Genomic DNA, 18,758 nt, shown 5'->3' on the forward strand with positions numbered 1-18,758 from the left:
GCAAGATGTATTTGCTCCATTTATCTCACGGGGTGATTCATGTGACCACTTGTCCATTATGCAGTCATTCATAAAGTGAGGGAAGAATGGAGGAAGGGAGGGAGCAGGCCCAGGACTGGTGGGAGACAGGCAAGGCTCTCAGATTGTGAAGGGAAGGCAGCACTGACTGTCAGGGCTGGGCAAGGGCAGAGCAAGTGCCAGTGGGCAGATCTGGTCCTGGGAGGGAGGGAGGGAAAAGGAGGGTATGTAGGTGTATGTGATTGAAGGCATGAAGGCCCTTCTCTAGGGAGCAGCAGTAGACATGAAATCCTGCCCTGTCTCTATCGCCAACTCCATCCCTTTGTAAATTTCATTGATCACAAAAGCCTTTCATTAGGTGATCCCCACGCCAGATGTGAGCCGTATGTGGCCAAAGCCTGCAAAAGACAAGGTGGAGAGGGGAGAGTGCCAGAATCTCTTCTTTTTCAGAAATAAAAATTATAGTACATATTTCCATTTAAATTATCATTTCCAGATTGTAAATGCTTGCTGGTCACCTAGTGGCGCATGTCCAAGGCTAATCTTTTAATATATGCCCAGACTCTTAGAAGGACTGTAATTGCCAGTTGTCTTACAAGCAATCATCTTATCATAGAGGGAACTGGGAAGAGAGTTCAGGAGCCAAACATCAGCATGAACACCTGGCAAATCCAATTCAGCTGGATAATGTGTTCAAACCAGACAAAAAATGACCTTGTGGACAGCTCCGCGTTTCCAGACATTTGGTGGGTTGATGGTCGTAGGACACGTCTGTGGTCACATCTGCTGTCACAGCCCTCATCTGAGTGTTGTGAATCCCCATTTCTCACTTCTAATCTGGAAGAGTGCATCAGCGCTGGCTTCATCTGAAGAAGTGAATTAGGGAGCCCAATGGTTGCAGATGTGGGGCATGGCTCAGGAGTCACTAGTGGAGAAGCAGCTGCTGCTGATCAAGTCCTCTGTGTTCACCAGCTCCCTGCCCAACACGTGACACAGCCTGGGTGACCATCATTCCCATTTGGCCCTGTGGTGGCTTTCTTTCCAGGCAGGATGGGCTGGACCAAGCACAGTTTCATAACAGTAATAATAATACAGCTGACACTGTGGATTATGTGCTAAGAGCCTTATATCAAGTTCTACTATGGGTTGTAACCACGATCACTCCCATTTTACAGATGTAGTCACTGAGGTCAAGGGAGCTTTGTGACTGATCCAGGGTTGTAGTATAGATTTGTCAGCATCCAAATCCAGGTCGTTGGCCCTCCTATGTCCTCATTTTTGTGTTGTTTGATGTTCTCAATGTTGACTTCACCCAATCCTGCCACCTTGTACTTTGAGCAGACTGAGTTCATCTCTGACTCCCAGAAACATCACGGGCCACTGTCCTCTCGTCTGGAGAGGGGAGGCTGAACCAGCGAAACATCCTGGGTCTCAGCCCTTTGCACAGTTCTGTAATTTTGTTCTCTGTGTTTTTTCTGCCACCTTAAGCTGCTTCTCTGAAAGCCCTTGGCCCCTTGAGCGTGCTCCAGAACATTTCATCTCTGTGGTCTTTTATGGCCTATTCAGTTAAAGAGATAGGAAGGAACATCCCCTTTCCTTCCCTAACACTTGTTCTTTATGTGCTATCTATTCATTAGTGGCATGGTATAGTGCAGAAGAATCTTATGAATATGAATCTTGGCTCTGCTATTTACCAACTGTGTGACCTTGAGCAAGTCACTTAACCTCTCTGTGCTTCAGTTTCTTTATCGGTAAAATGCTGGTGATATTAGCAACAGATGTGGAATGAGGGTCAACTACATGCCTAGATTTGAACTACCATGCTCCCTAATAAAGGTGGGATGGGAAAGGATGATCAGCACCCAATTGCTGCTCAAATTACCAGCACCTACCATACTCTCAATAAAGGGAACTCTCTGGGCACAGGGTGGTTGAAATGGGGTGGAGCGTGGTGCAAAGGTAGGGTTGTGGTACAACAGAAAACCAGCCGACATGTCTGCCAGGAATCAGCTTCTATCAACCTGGTCAGGGAAAGGGCGGCGGGGATTTCTCTCCAGTGCCTCTTCCTGTGTCGCTTTGGTGGAAATCTCCAGTGAATATGTGAGAGAAGAGTTTCTTTATCTGCACAGGTCCAGGTCCTACAGTTCTTCTTCTTTGCAACATTATTTTCTTTAGTTTTCATCTTTTTTCCACCCTTCCTTCTAAAACCAGAAAGATAGCAGCAGCAGTCTTCAAAGAGTGGTGACTTTGAGTTTAGCAAATCCCAAATATCAACGGTAGGCACAGATCCAAAGAGCTGTGCACAAGCCTTTTCTCCTGGCACTCAAGCTGAGCATGTCTTTTCTAGAAATGTCAGTCTAGGAGTGGAAAGCTTGAAAATGTCAGTGTAAAGTGCATTTCCTGGTCTTGTTACTCTAGATTCACCTTGCTTTGTGACTTTTAGGGACTGGGGTTTGCAGAGTTACATTTGGCTTCCCATGACCTTTGTTAGAATTTTATGCCATCCTGGGACCACTGGGACATATGGCAATAACTTCTGATTAATGCATGTTGAGATACAGGTTTGGAGTCTCATATCCCATATTGCCATTTTTGGAATCAGTTGACATGGTTTGAACTATATCAGACATACTTGTATATTACAGGTTGAAAATTAATATGACAATATTTTAAAGCAGTTGGCCATAGCATAGAGATTGTCCATGATTGTTCATAGCATTATTGATAAAGTCTATAGACTGGACACAACACAAATGTCTACAAACTTGTGAATGGATATATAAGATATGGTATATCCATGCAGTGGAGTACTACTCTGCAATGTAAAAGCAGCAACTACTGATATGCAATAAGAAGGATGAATCTCAATAACATGCCAAGTGAAGGAAGCCAGACTCAAAAGATTGTGAACTAATTCCATTTCTATGAAATTTTAGAAGAAGGAAAGCAATGGTGATAACAGATCAGTTATTGCCTAGAGCTGAGGTGGGGCAATGATTGACTGCAAGGGGCAGGAGGGAAACTTTTAGGGATTGATGGGGTGATTTTAAAATTTGGATATGCAGTTTAAAATTTGTAGTTGCAGTTATTAATGTACTTTACATTCACTGAAACATCAATCTGTATACTTTAAAGGAGCAAGACTTATTGTGTGTAAATTATAGCTCGATAAATTGGTCGAGGTTTTTAAATGGCAAGACAGTATAGTTGGAATAAGCAACATGACCTAAAAATTAACAGAGGACACACAGTACACAAAAAGTGAGCCTTAATGTGAACTAGATATTAGTTAATAATAGTGTATCAATACTAGCTTCTTAATCACAACACGTGTGCCACACCATGAAAGATACTGATAGTAGGAGAAGCTAGGGGTGTAGAGAGAAGGGGTAATTGAGAACTTTCTGTATTTTGTATTCCACTTTTTTCTACAAATCCATAATGGCTCAAAACCTCCCCATCTATTAATTTAATAAAAAACAAAACAGAACAGTGGGTTGGCTCTACTCACCTTCACACTGGCAAAAATGAAAAGATGGATGCATTCTCTTTGGTGCTGGCCAGGGCATTCAACTACTGGAGGGCATGTTAGCAATAGGTGACAAAAATGTTTGTAATCCCCTAAGCTGGCTTGTTCCACTTCTAGAAGTTTGTCTTAAAGCAGTAGTTCTCAGCTGCCTAATGTCTGGGCACATTTTCAGTTGTCACTGGGGAGATGCCACTGGCATCTAACAAGCAGAGGCACCTAAAAGGTACAGGTGGATGCTGCTAAACACCCTGCCCTGTGCAGAACAGCCCCCCGCAACAGAGGGCTATCTAGTCCCAGATATCGTTAGTGCTGCTGCGGAGAAACTCAGGTGGGAAAGTGGACAAGGACGTAGGTACTCATCTCAGTGGCATTCATAGTAGTGAAAGATTAGAAATAACCAAAACATCACTTGGGAGAGGTCAGTTAAATAAAAGATAATGTATTCATATTGTGGAAATCGGTGCAGCCTTAAGAACAACAGTGTAGACCTGTGATTTTAATATGACAAAAGTGTTCATGAGACATTGTAAATGAGAAAAGATTACAAAACAACATACAGAGAATAATTCTGTTATTCTTAGGATGGAGAGCGTATCTGTGCTTTTCTTAAGACATCTGGGAAGATGCCTACCAAAGTCTCAAACTTGTGTTTGGGTGGTTGGAATAGGTGCTTTTGACCTTTGGAAATTATTTTTTATACTTAGCATTTTTTAAAAATGAACAGTAGATTATTTTTGTAATTAAAACAATAAAGCAAAAGTACATTTTTTAATTAAAAAAATTGTGCAACTGGAAATGTAGTCAAGTAAATTTTCAGTGTTGTTGGAGCAAATGTCATTGCTCCTCAGCCCTGTTGCAGAAATAAGGAAGCAAGAGAGTTACCTGAGTCAGTAGTGGAGATGAGGTTATGCCCTGTGGTTTCCAAATCCAAGTCCTTCTCCTGCCCGACCATAGTAGGGTCTCAGCCGTAGTGCATGGTAATGTAGGATTGTCAGTAATACAATAGATTTTCTTCATTGGGTCTTTTAAAGAACCCTAACACATGTAGGTGATTTCCATTTTGAGAATTTAGAGAACATTCCGAGAATTTCTACTGATACAAAAAATTTTCAGTATTTGCTAATGACACTTGGAAAGATTTTTTTTATTTGGAAAATTCTGTTGTCTGGAATAGCCCATTCTAGGTCAGGGATGGCTTTGTGAGTTGTGCTGAAGAGTCGGGTTTGAGTCTCTTAAATGTGTTTACTGGCTCCCAAGAAGCAAAGGCTTTGCTGTTCCAACCTGGGACAAGCAAGGAGCACATCACAACATTTCCCGGCTGTCATCTGATAGTCATACCTTGTTCCTCCGGTACCAAGGGGAAGCAGTTTGGGTTTCCTTATTTCCCCTGGAGTTTGTGAACGCAATTAGCAAGGAAGGGGACCCCTTAGGTGTCCTCAACTTTGCCACCTGCTAGTAGACTAGTTGAATCTGTTGTTTTTGAAGAGTTCCTGCATGGGGACTGTCTGGTGTAATTTGGAATGACCCACAGAGTGGAGAACTGCTTTGTCTGAAGCGGGAGGCTTCCTCTCCCTGATCACAGCCCTTACGATGCTGAGAGGCTGGTGGGAAATGAGTCTTGCAGTTTCCACCTGACACTCGCCAGAACAAACAGTTCTGAGTGTCTGTTTAGAGAAGTTTCCAGACATCCGCAGCATGGTACACACACTCACACATGCACACACACACAGCCTCTAACACACCTGGGCACTTCCTGCTGTATTTCATCTCAGACTGACTTTTGACTCTCCACCTCTTAAAATTACATGCTACAGCGTCCCCAAATATCACCCTCCCCAAATATCACCGTCCCACCGAGTCTTTCCTCCATTACTTTTAAATGCTTTTTTCCTGCTTCCATCCTTCATCAAGGGCAGATTCTATTCCCACCTCCAATGTCTAACAGGTGGCCAGTCATCTCCCTTCAAAGGCAGAGCGACTTCACGTATCTGCCAGGCACAGCTGTATCCCAGCCAGCGCCTGGGCATCTGGCAAGTCAGTCTGTCTTCCTTCTGGAGGAGTGTTCCTGCTTCCTATTTTAAAAACCCCTGGAGCAGCTTTGGGGAACAGAGGAAAGGGCCCCAGGGTTGGGGTCTGGATTCAAGTCCTGGTTTAAGTCTGGGAACAAACAACTTAACCTTGCTCTTGTCACTGTGCTACCCCAACAGGGTGATTCTGTCTCCAGGGGAAGGCTGCAGGACTGGCCAGTTTGGGTAGGGGATAAACATCAGGGATCCCTAACTCAGGACCTTGCCTTGAAAGAGGGATTCAGGCTAGACGCCCTGGGCACCTGAGTCAGGGAGACAGTCAGGAGTCAGAGCTGGAAGGAGTTTATGGCAGAGACTGGGCTGGGTACTGGAGTAGCCCTTGGCTTATCTGAGTGATGGCAGGTTTATCGTATTTAATACTTTCTAATGAATAACAGTAACTGCGGTTTGAGTGCACTCACTGTGTGTCTGGTATTTACCACAATCCTCTGAGACAGTTGCTCTGATTATCGTCCCCATCATACAGGTGGGAAAACTGAGGCTCAGAGAAGTGAAAGAACTTGCCCAGCATAGAGCCAGGGGCCAGGCCAGGACTCGAGCTCAGGGCCTCCCGGGCTTCTGCTTTGGGAGAGGTGTTAGTGTTAGAAACTCGGCCTGAGTTGGCAGAGGAGTGAACCACAGGTGGGGGTGGGCATCATGCATGTCTTTGCTTTGGCCTCTCCCAAGTTTGCTGTCTGTCTGCCTGACTTCTGGGGGGCACCCCAAACCCTGCTCTCCCCAAACTGGGCCTGACCACCAAGGTCCCCCAGCCCTCCACTCTCTCCTCCTCTGGGCTTTGCTGAGGACTAGTCCTCCGTCCCATTAGATGAGCCAAGACAAGATTAGGGCTTTATTAAAAGGAAATTAAACTAGGAAATGAAAGGATAAACAAATCTCCAAGCAGAAAGAGCAGAGCAGATGGGTCTCCAGGCCTGGGTCTTTATCCTCAGGGGTGGACACCTGCACACACCCAGGTGTGGCTTCTGTCAGGCGATGTCCCTCCCGTCTCCCCGGCCCTCGCCAACTCTGCAGGTCGGCCGCAGTCAGGCTGGTTGTGGCGCTTTCAGCAGACGTGAATCTCCATGGACCTCAGCGTGGGGCCGTGGTCTCCAGTACCTTGCTCACAGTGATATCTCTTTTCAGCCTATTCCGGAGTCTCGTGTAGAGAGCTGCCAGGTCAGCCAGCTGCCTCCTGGGGAATGGTCCCAACTGATGGCTTCTGTATGTCTTATGGCCTCTGTGGGAGAAGCTGCATCTCATATTCCTTTATCCCGCTTCCCAGGGCCTTCGGTGGCCCACTCTGCCCATCTCTTTAGCATCACTGCCCTTCCTCTCTTCTGCCCCACTGTAGTTTCTCTGTTGGCCCAACTTCTAAAGGCCCCTACCTGTGCTCTCCTCTGCCGGCCTCTTCCCCCTTGCCTGCTCTTTTCTTGGCTGGTGTGTGAGTGCTCACTTGTGTCTGACTCTCTGAGACCCCAGGGACTGCAGCCTGCCAGGCTCCTCTGTCCATGGGATTTTTCAGGCAAGATGACTAGAGTGGACTGTCACTACTTTTTCTTTAGACCTGGTCTTAAATGTCTGTCTATCAAGAAGGCTTTCTTCCCTGACCTCCCTGAGCTAGTTTCCCCATGACCCCTTGAGAATATCCTTCATTACATTCATCATAGTGCCAATTAGGGATTTCTTTCATGCTTGTCTCTTCTCCAGAGCTCCTTGAAGGACCCATCCAGCCTTGGCCCACTCCTATCCACTGAATCCCTGAGTCTTAAGTTCCTGGCAAATGCTATTTAGCCACTCATCGATTTACCACTTCTTGAGTATATTTCTTGAGTATCTACTGTGTGCTGGTTACCATGCTAGGAGCAAGAATATAGCAATGGACATGGCAAAGTGCCCACTGTTATATGGAGTGCTGCTTATGTTTAGAAACCTCTGTTTATTCTCACTGAGACATTTAGAACAAGGAGAGTCCAACGAGTGGACCAGCTGTCTCGGGTAGAGGTGAGCTCCCCATCACGGGAAGCATTCAAGGAGAACCTGAGTGACCCTTTGTCATGCTGCTGCAAGCAGAGCTTCTTGAAGATCCCTTTCACCTCCAGACTTCTTTGAAAGACACCACAGGCTGGCTGCTGTTGGGTAGATGTCAAACCACAGCTAGGCTAGACCTGCAGGGAGGAGGAAAAATGGAATGGATCAGGAAAAGTGCCCCAGGCAGCCTGCAAGGTACACATTGTCTTCGTGTTTTCCTGGTGGCGGTGAACAAACTCCTCTTGAAAGCTGGAGCCACGCATTTTCAGTTTATGTAAAATAAATTTCCATTAAAAAAATACACTGGGAAAGCTATACTTTGAAAGTACACTTTTTAAAAAGCAGATTATCAAAAGCGATCATTTCAGAAAACACAGAAAGACTTGAAGAAAATTGAAAGGACTCTAATTCATCTACCCAAAGATAGTAGGCATTTACATTATCTTCTCCAGTCTTTTTTTGATGAATATATAAACAAACATTTTAAAACATGGGATGACAACTAATATCTTGTTGTTTTCATTTAGTAGATTGTGAACATTTTTTGAAGTGAAGTGAAGTTGCTCAGTCATGTCCGACTCTTTGCGACCCCGTGGACTGTAGCCACCAGGCTCCCCCATCCATGGGATTCTCCAGGCAAGAACACTGGAGTGGGTTGCCATCTCCTTCTCCAGGGGATCTTCCCGACCTAGGGATCGAACCCAGGTCTCCTGCATTTCAGGCAGACGCTTTAACCTCTGAGCCACCAGGGAAGCCCACTAAATATTGTTCCAAAATAAGAGTTTTACCCAATATGTGATGTTTCCATTGATCTGTTATCTTCTGAAATCACTCCCAAAGTTTAGCAGCTCAAAAAGCAATAATGACCATTATCTCTTACATTTTCTGTGGGTCGGAAATTTGCGAGTGGCTTGGCTGGGGAGTTCTGGTTTGGGGTCTCTGGTTCGGCTGCAGTCAGGCGTTAGCTGGACCTGCAGTTATCTGAAGGCTGGACTGGAGCTCCTGGTGCCAAGGTGGCTCACTCTCATGCTGGCAGGTGCGGTTTTCTCGTGGCCTTTCCACTGGACTGCTTGTTGCTGTTGTTCAGTCACTCAGGCATGTCTTACTCTCTCTGACCGTATGGACTTCAGCACGCCAGGCTTCCCTGTCATTCACTATCTCCTGGAGTTTACTCAAACTTGTGTCCATTGAGTCAGTGATGCCATCCAACCATCTCATCCTCTGTCGTCCCTTTCTCCTCCTGCCTTCAGTCTTTCCTAGCATCAGGGTCCTCTCCAAAGAGTAGGCTCTTCTTATCAGGTGGCCAAAGTATTGGAGCTTCAGCTTCAGCATTAGTCCTTCTAATGAATATTCAGGGTTGATTTCCTTTAGGATGGGCTGGTTGGATCTCCTTTCAGTCCAAGGGACCTTCAAGGGTCTTCTCCAGCATCACAGTTTGAAAACATCAATTCTTCAGCACTCAAACTTCTTTATGGTTCAACTCTCACATCTGTACATGGGTACTGGAAAAACCATAGCTTTGAATATATGGATTTTTGTCGGCAAAGTGATGTCTCTGCTTTTTAATATGCTGTCTAGGTTTGTCATAGCTTTTCTTCCAAGGAGCAGGCATCTTTTAATTTCATGGCTACCGTCACCGTCCGCGGTGATTTTGGAGCCCAAGAAAATAAAGTCTGTCAATATTTCCATTTCTCCCCATCTGTTTGTCATGAAGTGGTTGGGTGTCCTCAAAGCATGGCACCTGCCTTTCCCCCAAGTGAGAATGAGCCAGGCAGAAGCTGTGTCTTTTCTGTGACCGACCTTGGAGGTCACACAATGTCATTTGGGCAGTATTCTCTCTGTCATACAGGGCAGCCCTGTTGTGTTGGAGAATCTTTGGGGACACCATCAGGCTAACTGCCACAGCATCCTATTTCTCTAACCTCCACTTACTTGGCCAGTCCCCTATTGCCGGACATCTACATTGCTTCCACTCTTGCTATTGAATGGAACAAGCTTCAGGCGCCTGCTGTTACACAAATGTCCCATCTGTATTTGGTTTCACTTTGTCCTGTCAGGATCTCAAAGTCATTTGGAACCATACTCAAAGTTGGGCCCCCTTTGGACCACTCCCTGTAAGCACTGACAAGATGGTCCTCTGAGGGGACTGCCAAGGTAATTCAGTGAATTATCAGGGTCTGGCAGGAAACCGAATTCAGCTCAGACTCTAATAAAGAAAGTACTTCTAGAGATGTGAGTTGGAGAGGAAGCTAATAAGATTTGAGGTGCCCTGAGACAGGCCACTAGAGATAAGCCACTGTCACCCTGAGCCCTGAAGGGACGGGGCCACACAACTGCGGAAGCTGCAGGGCAAGCAGGGAGAACGCACCCTCACCTCTCCTCTCTGTCCGCTCTCCAGGCTCGCTCTGTCTGTCTCTGTCTCTCTTTCTCCTTCTGCTGGTTCCTCCTATTAGCCAAATGGAAACAGAGGTCAACCAATAGCCAGTATGGAGCCTGGTTGATGCGGTCCACAGGGTCAGCCTCTGGTGAGGAGAGAAGCCTGGGGAATGGAGGGCCGGGTGGAGAGAACAGGGAACAAAGAATAACCAATGCTGTTAGTATTTTCGAAACATCGATGAGTACAGAACCATGTATCAGAACAGAGGTAACTAACCCTGCCATAGTGTAGATGTAGGGCAATTTTATTATTATTCATAATCATAACAGCAGTTTAGCCATAATGTGTTAAGTATTTTCCATGTCCAGGGCAGTGTGTTACATTACAGGGCATTTTACATATACTATTTCTAATCTTTATAGCCAATCTGTTGGGCACATGTTATTATGAGCCTTTTTCAGGCAAGGAAAAATGGGCTTGGAAAGGCTCAAGATCCTGCCTGAGGTTGCAAAATTAGTAACAGAGCTAGAATTGGGCTCCAGTCTGTTTTATTCTAAACTCCAAATGCCTTCTTCTAAGGCAGCCTACACCAGCCTCATGGGGTGGACCGATGTAGTTTCTGCAAAAAGCCTTCAGTGGCTTCTTCTAAAACAGATGATACTTTTTTTTTTTTTTTTTTTTTAAGAGTAAATCTTTTAACACACCATCTCATCTGGACAGCTGCCCAGGAGTTAGAGAGTATCGTGTGTTTGTCAAATTATGAGTTTTGTGCCAGCGCATATCAAGTAGTCAGGAAGGAAAAAAGGAAAGATCCCCCTTGGAATAATGGAATGAGGAGCACGGTGCTCAGTGCGGGGAGCTGACATTCTAGAGGTCACCTTCCAGATCTTGGTAAATTATTGTACCGAGTCTGCTGCTCATGGGCCAGGCATGCCAGCGTCCCCTGAAAACAGCATCCTGACAGCCGTGGGCACCCAGGAGGCACTTGGTCAGTTACTTGGTTCTAGCAGGAAATTTCCCCCATGCTTCAGATGGATGGGTGTGAAGAGGGTTGGAAGGAAGAGGGGAGGAGATAAGGGAAGAGAGATACAATGTCAATGCATTAATTTTGCACTCAGCATTTTGCAATGAAAATTCCCTACTCTGTTTTCTGGATATGTGATCAAAAAAATTCTGTACTGGACATGTGATCCAAAAAATTCAGGAACTTCCTTGGTGTGTTTTCCTCTATGTCCTTTGAATTCTTCCCACGAGGGGAGGATGGCTGTGGTGACATGGTGATGGGGAGGTCACCTAGGTGAAAGTGCTATCCAGCATCACATCATCAGATTCGTTTCTAAATTAACTGAAAGCTTTGTGCCCGTGGCTTATTTGCATTAAAAAATTAATACTGAACGTAAGAGCCCTGCTTTACAACTTGGTGTCCATTCATGGGAAAATGATCTGCGAGTTCATGCTGAAAAAGTTCAACGTGAGCCAAGAATGTGACACCCTGGTTAGTTTGGTTTGAACTGGAGGATGTTCGGGTGCATATAATTTAATTAACATTGATTGAACATTTCCTCTGTTCAAGGCTCTGTGCTTTTCATCATCATACAGCTCAACAGTGCCGCCTCCTACCCCCACCAGTATTTTTGAGAAGGGAAACACTTTCAACAAAAATTTGAACTTGGAATCTCAGATAAAGAGAAGAGATGGTTCCAGTTTGGGCTGGAATGGGAGAAGCCTGGGCCCCTCACCCTCACCCTAGCCTTCTTGCTGCGAACCGGTCCTGTGCAGGCTTCCCTGCCTTGCCCCCCTCCCTGGTCCCTGCTTTGTGTAGGTGGGAGAACTGACCAGAAGTCCCCAACCCAAAGCCCTTCTGGGGGGTTTTAATGATAAATCCAGAGGCCATGACTCCCAGCCCAGTGGTCTTAGGTCTTTTATTGTTCTCTGCTCCGTATTTAAAAAACAAAAACAAAACTTGTTCTCTCTTTTGCCTTTGACTCCTCCCAATTCCAGTTCTTACTAACTTGACCTAGTTTCTTAGGCATTGGTTTCTTGCTTCCAGAATAGTTGTTTTGGGGATTGGGATGGGGGTGGTATTTCTACTCTTCCTTTATCTAATACAAAACTGATCTCTGTCTTTCTCTCTGTCTCCCCACCCTGCATCCTTCTTCCCTCTATCTCTTGCAACCCCTGTTTTCTGGATTTAATGATTCGATGACCTTAGACAAGGGTGCTGATTTCCCTAAGCCTCCATTTCTTTTTAAAATTTTGGAGTTTAGTTGCTTTACAATGTTATGTTAGTTTCTACTGTACAGCAAAGTGCATCAGTGTAGGGATAAGCATGCCCACTTAGCTGGGCTGTGACGCATAAAGGAAGTGTGGCTGAGCCCAGCACAATGTCGGGTCTCCTCCTTCCTACCTGTCCAACTCTGAGAGATTCGTGAAAAGTGCAGAGGTTGGTGTGTTTTGGGATTTGTGTGTGTGTATGTGTTTTAAACAGTTGTTTACATTTTTGGTGCAATCAAACTTGCAGTTTGATTGACAGGAGAAGAATAACCTAAATCAACTCAAACTGGCACTGGGCAATGACAGTAATTGTCGACAGCAGGATAATTGATCTAATTAGATAAACGAAACAGCCTGCTGGGGAGCCATGCCTGACCGCCCCTGCAGGCAGCAGCTGACGCCGGGTCCCATGTCCTGGGTGACTGCAAGAGGACTAGCAGGTTCAGACAGGTGAGGGTGCTACACGGAGCATGCCTGACCGCAGTAGGAAACGGTGCCACGCAGCCAGCAGACCATCACTTCTGTGCATCCTGCTGGGTTGTCTCTGGAGAACAGAGCGAGCACTCAGAATCATTTAGAAAATACTTCACAACTGCCGCGTTCACTGCTAACTCGCTCAGTCCTGGTGAGGAAACTGTTAAACACCTGAGACAGAGACATCATTTACAAACCCAGTCTGGGAAGAGCCACCCTCTCCATCTTGGGAGCCTTGATATGGCTCCCAGGTGAAAGTGAGGCTGCGAGTTGGTGAGTCTTGTTGGTCTTGACTCCGAACTGTATTCCTCTCCAGAAGCAGGTACAGAGGGCCAGAGGGTGCTTCTCTGTACTGGGGGATACAAAGGTGAGCTAGAAGACAAAGTTTCTGGCTTTGTGCAGGGAGTTTTTTAAAGACCATGGCCAGAAATGTAAAGGGAGGATGCTCTCTGGCTGCCCGCAGCACTGGACAGATTCTTGGACAAATAACCACCCTCAGAATCCTCCAGGCTTATCCTAGCACTTGGTGGGACCCAAAGACTTTTCCTCTAGCTCCTCCCTGAAGAGAGGAGTGTGAGAGAAGCTGCTTGGTTGTCAGAACAGGGTGGTGAGACCAACAGCAAGGTGCCCATAGGCTCAGGGGGAAATGGCCCAGGACACATTGCTGAAGCTGAGTGAGTGGCACAGGGTCCCTTCTAGAATGCTGGTGAACTTGAGAACCATACAGCCCCTCCATCCTTGCTTTCTGTTCATCTCCACTGTCAATTTCCCCCAGATACGGACCTCATCATCAGATCACCAGGTCCTCCTTCCCAGTGGAAATGGTCATAGCACAGTCCTCTACCCCACCCCTGCCCCGCCATGAGGACTGAGTGAAATCTATGTGAGATATTTGGAGTGGCAAATAAGGAACATGCCGTTAGCTGTCATTTCTCTCTTGGCGTTTGCCTACTAGCATGTGTGTTTTGGGTGTTTCTGTCTTAGTCCTTCATGAAATTCTGGGAAGTGCTCAGAAATTGAGGCGAGAGGGCTGCATTCATGCCCAATAACAGTTGATGGACATGGCAGGGGGCTTTGTGGGGACGACAGGGAAGGTTTCTGCCTACAACTTTGGGTGATGGAGGAGTGAGTGTCTTTGTACAGCTCAGAGCAGACTTCCAGCTGCTCAACACAAATTCCCCCAACCTTGGAGCTGACAGCAAACAGGTATTGCCAATTGGTAGCAAGTTAGTACAAAAATTTCAGTGTTTCTGATACATGAGAATTCTTTGCAGAAAGACCACATACTGGGAAAGACCCATAGATATTGCCTGATTGAACTTTATCTTTTTTTTTCTTAATTGATGAAGAAAGGAAGCAAGTATGGTTCAGGAAAATTAAATGAGTTTACATAGGGCCAAAAAGCTTGTAAAGCAGCGGTCCCCAACCTTTTTGGCACCAGGGACCGGTTTCATGGAAGATAATTTTTCCATGGACTGGGGTCAGGGGGAGGGTTTACTTTCAGGATGATTCTAGCACATCACATTTATTATACATTTTATTTTAATTATTATGACATCAGCTCCACCTCAGATCATCAGGCATTAGATCCCGGAGGTTGGGGACCCCTGTTGTAATGCTTATGGAGCCCAGTCTCAGCTCTGGGTCTCTGCTCAGTCACTCAGGCCCTGAGCTACCTCCCTGATTTGTTTTGCCAGTTACATAACCGTCTAGTGGGATCACATTCCCTGTGCTAGGAAGCATCCATAATTCACAATGTGCAAGTCTTTCTCATCTCTGGGAGAAAAAACAAAAATAATAAACTTCAAAGGTTTCACATCCTTCACCTTACATGACCGTTTGCATTTTATGCTATATGTTCAGTTATCTCCATTTTCTTACAAGGCTCACTATGTTTAGCTAAGTCTCATGGGTGAAAGGCATGATTGATTAGGAACTAAGAGACTGTTCACAGAGAGGAACGTGAGGTCTTTCAGGAACATGCCTCTGAAGCAGCAGTTTTCAGGGTGGAGAATTGATCTGGGAGTCATGGAGCCTTCTTTCTTCCATGGCAGATGAGAAAAACCCCTCGAAATCATCTGCAGTCCATTCCTGCCCTCCCCCATGTTCTGTCTGCGAGCAGCATGTGAGAAATAATGCATGTCACATTTCACAGCTTGGAAAATTAGCAATAATTGTCTCAAGTGGCTGGGCTTGGGGAAGGAAAAGAAGATAAAATTCCAAATGCCCCATGTGTCTGAATGAACAGGGCATCGTGGCGCTGGCCGCCTGAGCAGCTTCTGCCGCCTTCCGCCTCAGTCACTGCAGCCTCAGGTCTTGGAAGAATGTCTGTGCATTTTTGAGGGTCCAAGGGCCCCGGTGGCGTGTGCTGGGAACACGCGGAGGGAGAACCTCACTCAATGGGCCCCTGTGTCTGCCTTGGCTCAGGCTGGAGCGTGGTGTCCAAGGGAGCCTGGGCCCGAATAAAGACACGCTTTATTTCCTTCTCCGTTGACAGAAGGGGATTTTGAAGGTAGCAGGGGAAACAGAGTGAGCAGTGTTCAGGGACGCAGCCCACCTTCCTGGGTAGTTTTCCGCTGCGACAGCCCCACTGAAGTGAGCTGGCCAAGGAGACGGAGGTTTTACAAGCGAGCTGTGTGGACTGGGGCCGCGTGCCGACCTGGAGGCCTTCTGGCAGGCCCCCATAGGCAGTGTTACTTGGTCAGGGGGGTGTGGAAGGTGCGTGTCCATGTGTGTGTGTGTGTGTGTGTTTCCTACAGCTGTCGTGACAAAGTTCCAGAGCATGATACTGGAACTCCCAGTGCTGGGGACACTAAAGTGAAATGAAAGCTGCTTAGTTGTGTCCGCTCTTTGTGACCCCATGGACTATACAATCCATGTAATTCTCCAGGCCGGAATAATGGAGTGGGCAGCCGTTCCCTTCTCCAGGGGATCTTCCCAACCCAGGGATCGAACCCAGGTCTCCCACATTGCAGGTGGATGCTTTACTGTCTGAACCACTAGGGAGGCCTGAAAATACTGGAGTGGGTAGCCTATCCCTTCTCCAGTGGATCTTCCCAATCCAGGAATCTAACCCAGGTCTCCTGCATTGCAGGCGGATTTTTTACCAGCTGAGCTAGCATGGAAGCCTGGTAGGACACTGTCATCTCCCAGTTCCGGAGGCCAAAAGTCCAAGTCCAAGGTGTGAGTAGGGCTGGCTCCTTGTCAGGGCTGTAAGAGCGGGCATTGTCCCAGGCTCTTTCCTTGGCTGGTGAAGGGCCTGCTTCACGTTCATCTGGCCTTCTCCCTACGCAGATGTCTGTGTGCAGGTCTCCTCTTCTCATGCAGACACCCACTATACTGGATTAGGGCCCTTCCTAAGGACCTCAGTCTAACTTCATTGCCTCTATAGAGACCCTATCTCCAAATACGAATACTTTCCAAGATTACTGGGGGTTAGGACTCCAAACTATGAATTTTGGAAATACACACACAGTTGAACCCACAGAAGCATGTGCCTTATGTTCCATCTTGTTTATCTGGAGATTGACAAAGCAGCTGTGGAGCCCATAACTCTGCCACTTCATAGTGGATTGATGATTGGCCCTTTTTCTCTGCCATCTTCTTCCGTCTTCCCCCTTCCAGACATACCTTTCAGAAATCCCCAGCATCTGAACTCTGTTTATACTCTAATAGTTAGAGCTACTCCTTACTGATTGCTTCTTAAAACACCAAGCAAGGTGCTGGGTACTTTATTTGTATTAATTCGTGTAATCCTCATGATGGTCCCTGAGGTAGGCTCTACTATTCCCATTATACGTATAAGGGAACTGAAGTGTAGGAACGCCAGGTAACTTGCCCCAGGTCACACAGGTAACTCAGTGGTAGAGCCAAGATTTGCACTCACGCCATTTGGTCAAAGCAGGTACATTATAAACGACATTGACTTTACTTAATAGACTCAATATTTAACAGCTAGCCGTCTATAGCTTCCGTGTGCAAAAATTGGAGTGGTACTATGGGTCAGAGCACAGGTTCTGGGTTCTGCATCTATTTGTCATGGTTTACCAGCAATGTGACTTTACAAGTGATGGACTCTCTCTGTACCTTATTTTTGTCATCTGTAAAGTGAGGATGATATTCTCTTAGGTCTTCCCTGTAGCTCAAATGGTAGAGAGTTAGCCTGCAATGCAAGAGACCCGGGTTCGACCCCTGGGTCAGGAAGATCCTTTGGGAAAGGAAATGGGAATCCACTCCAGTATTCTTGCCTGGAGAATCCCATGGACAGAGGAGCCTGGTGGGCTACAAAGGGGTTGCAAAGAGTCGGACACGGCTGAGCTACTAATGCTACTAAAGTGGGGATGACATTCTCTTAGAGATGTTTGGGGGTGATCATGTGAATGACTGGCACGTAGTAGCTGATTAATAAATTTTATTATTAATGATAACATCTTCCCATCTCATTCTCTATTTTTACTGTGTCCAGTGTGGTAGCTGCAAGCCCCAGGTGGTTATTGAGCCCTTGAAATATGGCTAATGGGAATCAGATGTGCTGTAAGCATTAAATACGCCACATAATTTGAAGGTTTAGCATCTCCCCCACCAAATGTAAGCTATCTCATTAATAATTCTATATTGATTATACATTGAAGTCATGTTTTAGATATATTGGGTTAACTAAAATAAATTATTAAAAATAATTTGTTTAACTTTTTAAAAAATATGACTACTAGAAAATCTAAAATGCTGTATGTCCCTCACATGATACTTCTGTTGGACAGTATTGATCTAGACTTGGGTCAGATGCTCAGTCACATCTGACTCTTTGTGACCCCATGGACTGTAGCCTGCCAGGCTACAGAACCTCTGTCCATGAGATTCTGCAGGCAAGAATGCTGGAGTGGGTTGCCATCACCACCTCCAGGGGATTTTCCCAACCCAGGGATTGAACCCATATCTATTACATCTCCTGCGTTGGCAGGTGGATTCTTCACCATTAGTGCTACCTGGGACGCCACATTGGTCTAGACTGTAGACTCTGATCTCTAGAGGCCACATTTGTTGTATTTACTCTTGGATCCTGGCATTTTGCTCAGATCCTAGCCTTATAGGAGATGCTAAAAAATATGGTTGTTGGGGCTTCCCTGATGGGCCAATGGTTGAGACTTCGCACTCCCACTGCAGGGTTGCAAGTTTGATCCCTGGTCAAGGAACTAAGATCCTGCATGCTGTGTGGCATGACCAAAAGAAAAAAAAAATGCAGTTCTGATGATACAAATGCTGTGTTCTTAGCCCAGGATAAGTCTCTAGGGTACAGACTCAAGAAGGGGGAAGCCCTCAGTTCCCAAAACTTGGGGAAGCCCCGCAGACTGGAGTTTCCAGCTCACCCTTGAACCTGGCCCAGGCCGGCCTCCCACTGAATGGCTGGGTTTGATGGCCAGGCCTCCACCTCTCTTGAGGTAGCCTTGCTGTTCAGCCCTAGGGAAAACACGGCTGTGGAAGTGTCTTCTATTTTCAGAGAAAGCAGTTTTGCACAGAGGACCTGAAAGCTCACTTCATCAGCCAAAGGAAGCCCATGAAAGAGGTCACTATGTACAGCGAATGGGAGGGAAGGGCCCGGAGGAAATTTCTACCAGGTTTGAGGTCCTCGTCTATACTTGGTGTCTCAGATTGAGCTTTATAAAGATAGAAGATGGACTCTTTCTGTCTCTGTCCCTCCACTACATCCCCTTCTTCCCAAAGAGAGCCCCAAAGCCAGCCTTTGTCAGGGGGCATGTACCTGACATTCCCATCAGACCTCACATCTGTGGAAACCGGGGCCAGCTCCACCCACAGTCCTGACAGATCTCAAGATTTGTCATAACTGATTGGAATGAGGGATTTCAAGAGAATGCTGGAGCTGGATGGGAGGTCTGAGGAACCGGTCTGATCTCTTCTGTCGTTGGATTTCTGTGTTTTCTCATCCTTCCAGTGACATCTCTGCTGCTGGGGAGGGCTCGGCATGCAGGGGACA

General features: G+C 46.3%; 1 protein-coding gene and 1 non-coding gene across 5 annotated transcripts in view; one reads left to right on the forward strand and one right to left on the reverse strand.

Annotated features, from left to right (window-relative positions):
* The window catches only part of CHST11 (carbohydrate sulfotransferase 11), a 267,079-nt gene that overhangs the window by 154,230 nt on the left and 94,091 nt on the right, over positions 1 to 18,758 (forward strand). The gene's annotated exons all lie outside the window — the stretch shown is intronic.
* Positions 8,322 to 8,393, reverse strand: TRNAF-GAA (transfer RNA phenylalanine (anticodon GAA)). Its single transcript has one exon. It is a non-coding gene; the product is annotated as a tRNA-Phe (tRNA).

Source organism: Ovis aries, chromosome 3 (assembly GCF_016772045.2).
Source record: "Ovis aries strain OAR_USU_Benz2616 breed Rambouillet chromosome 3, ARS-UI_Ramb_v3.0, whole genome shotgun sequence".
In the NCBI taxonomy this organism is placed as follows: Eukaryota; Metazoa; Chordata; class Mammalia; order Artiodactyla; family Bovidae; genus Ovis; species Ovis aries.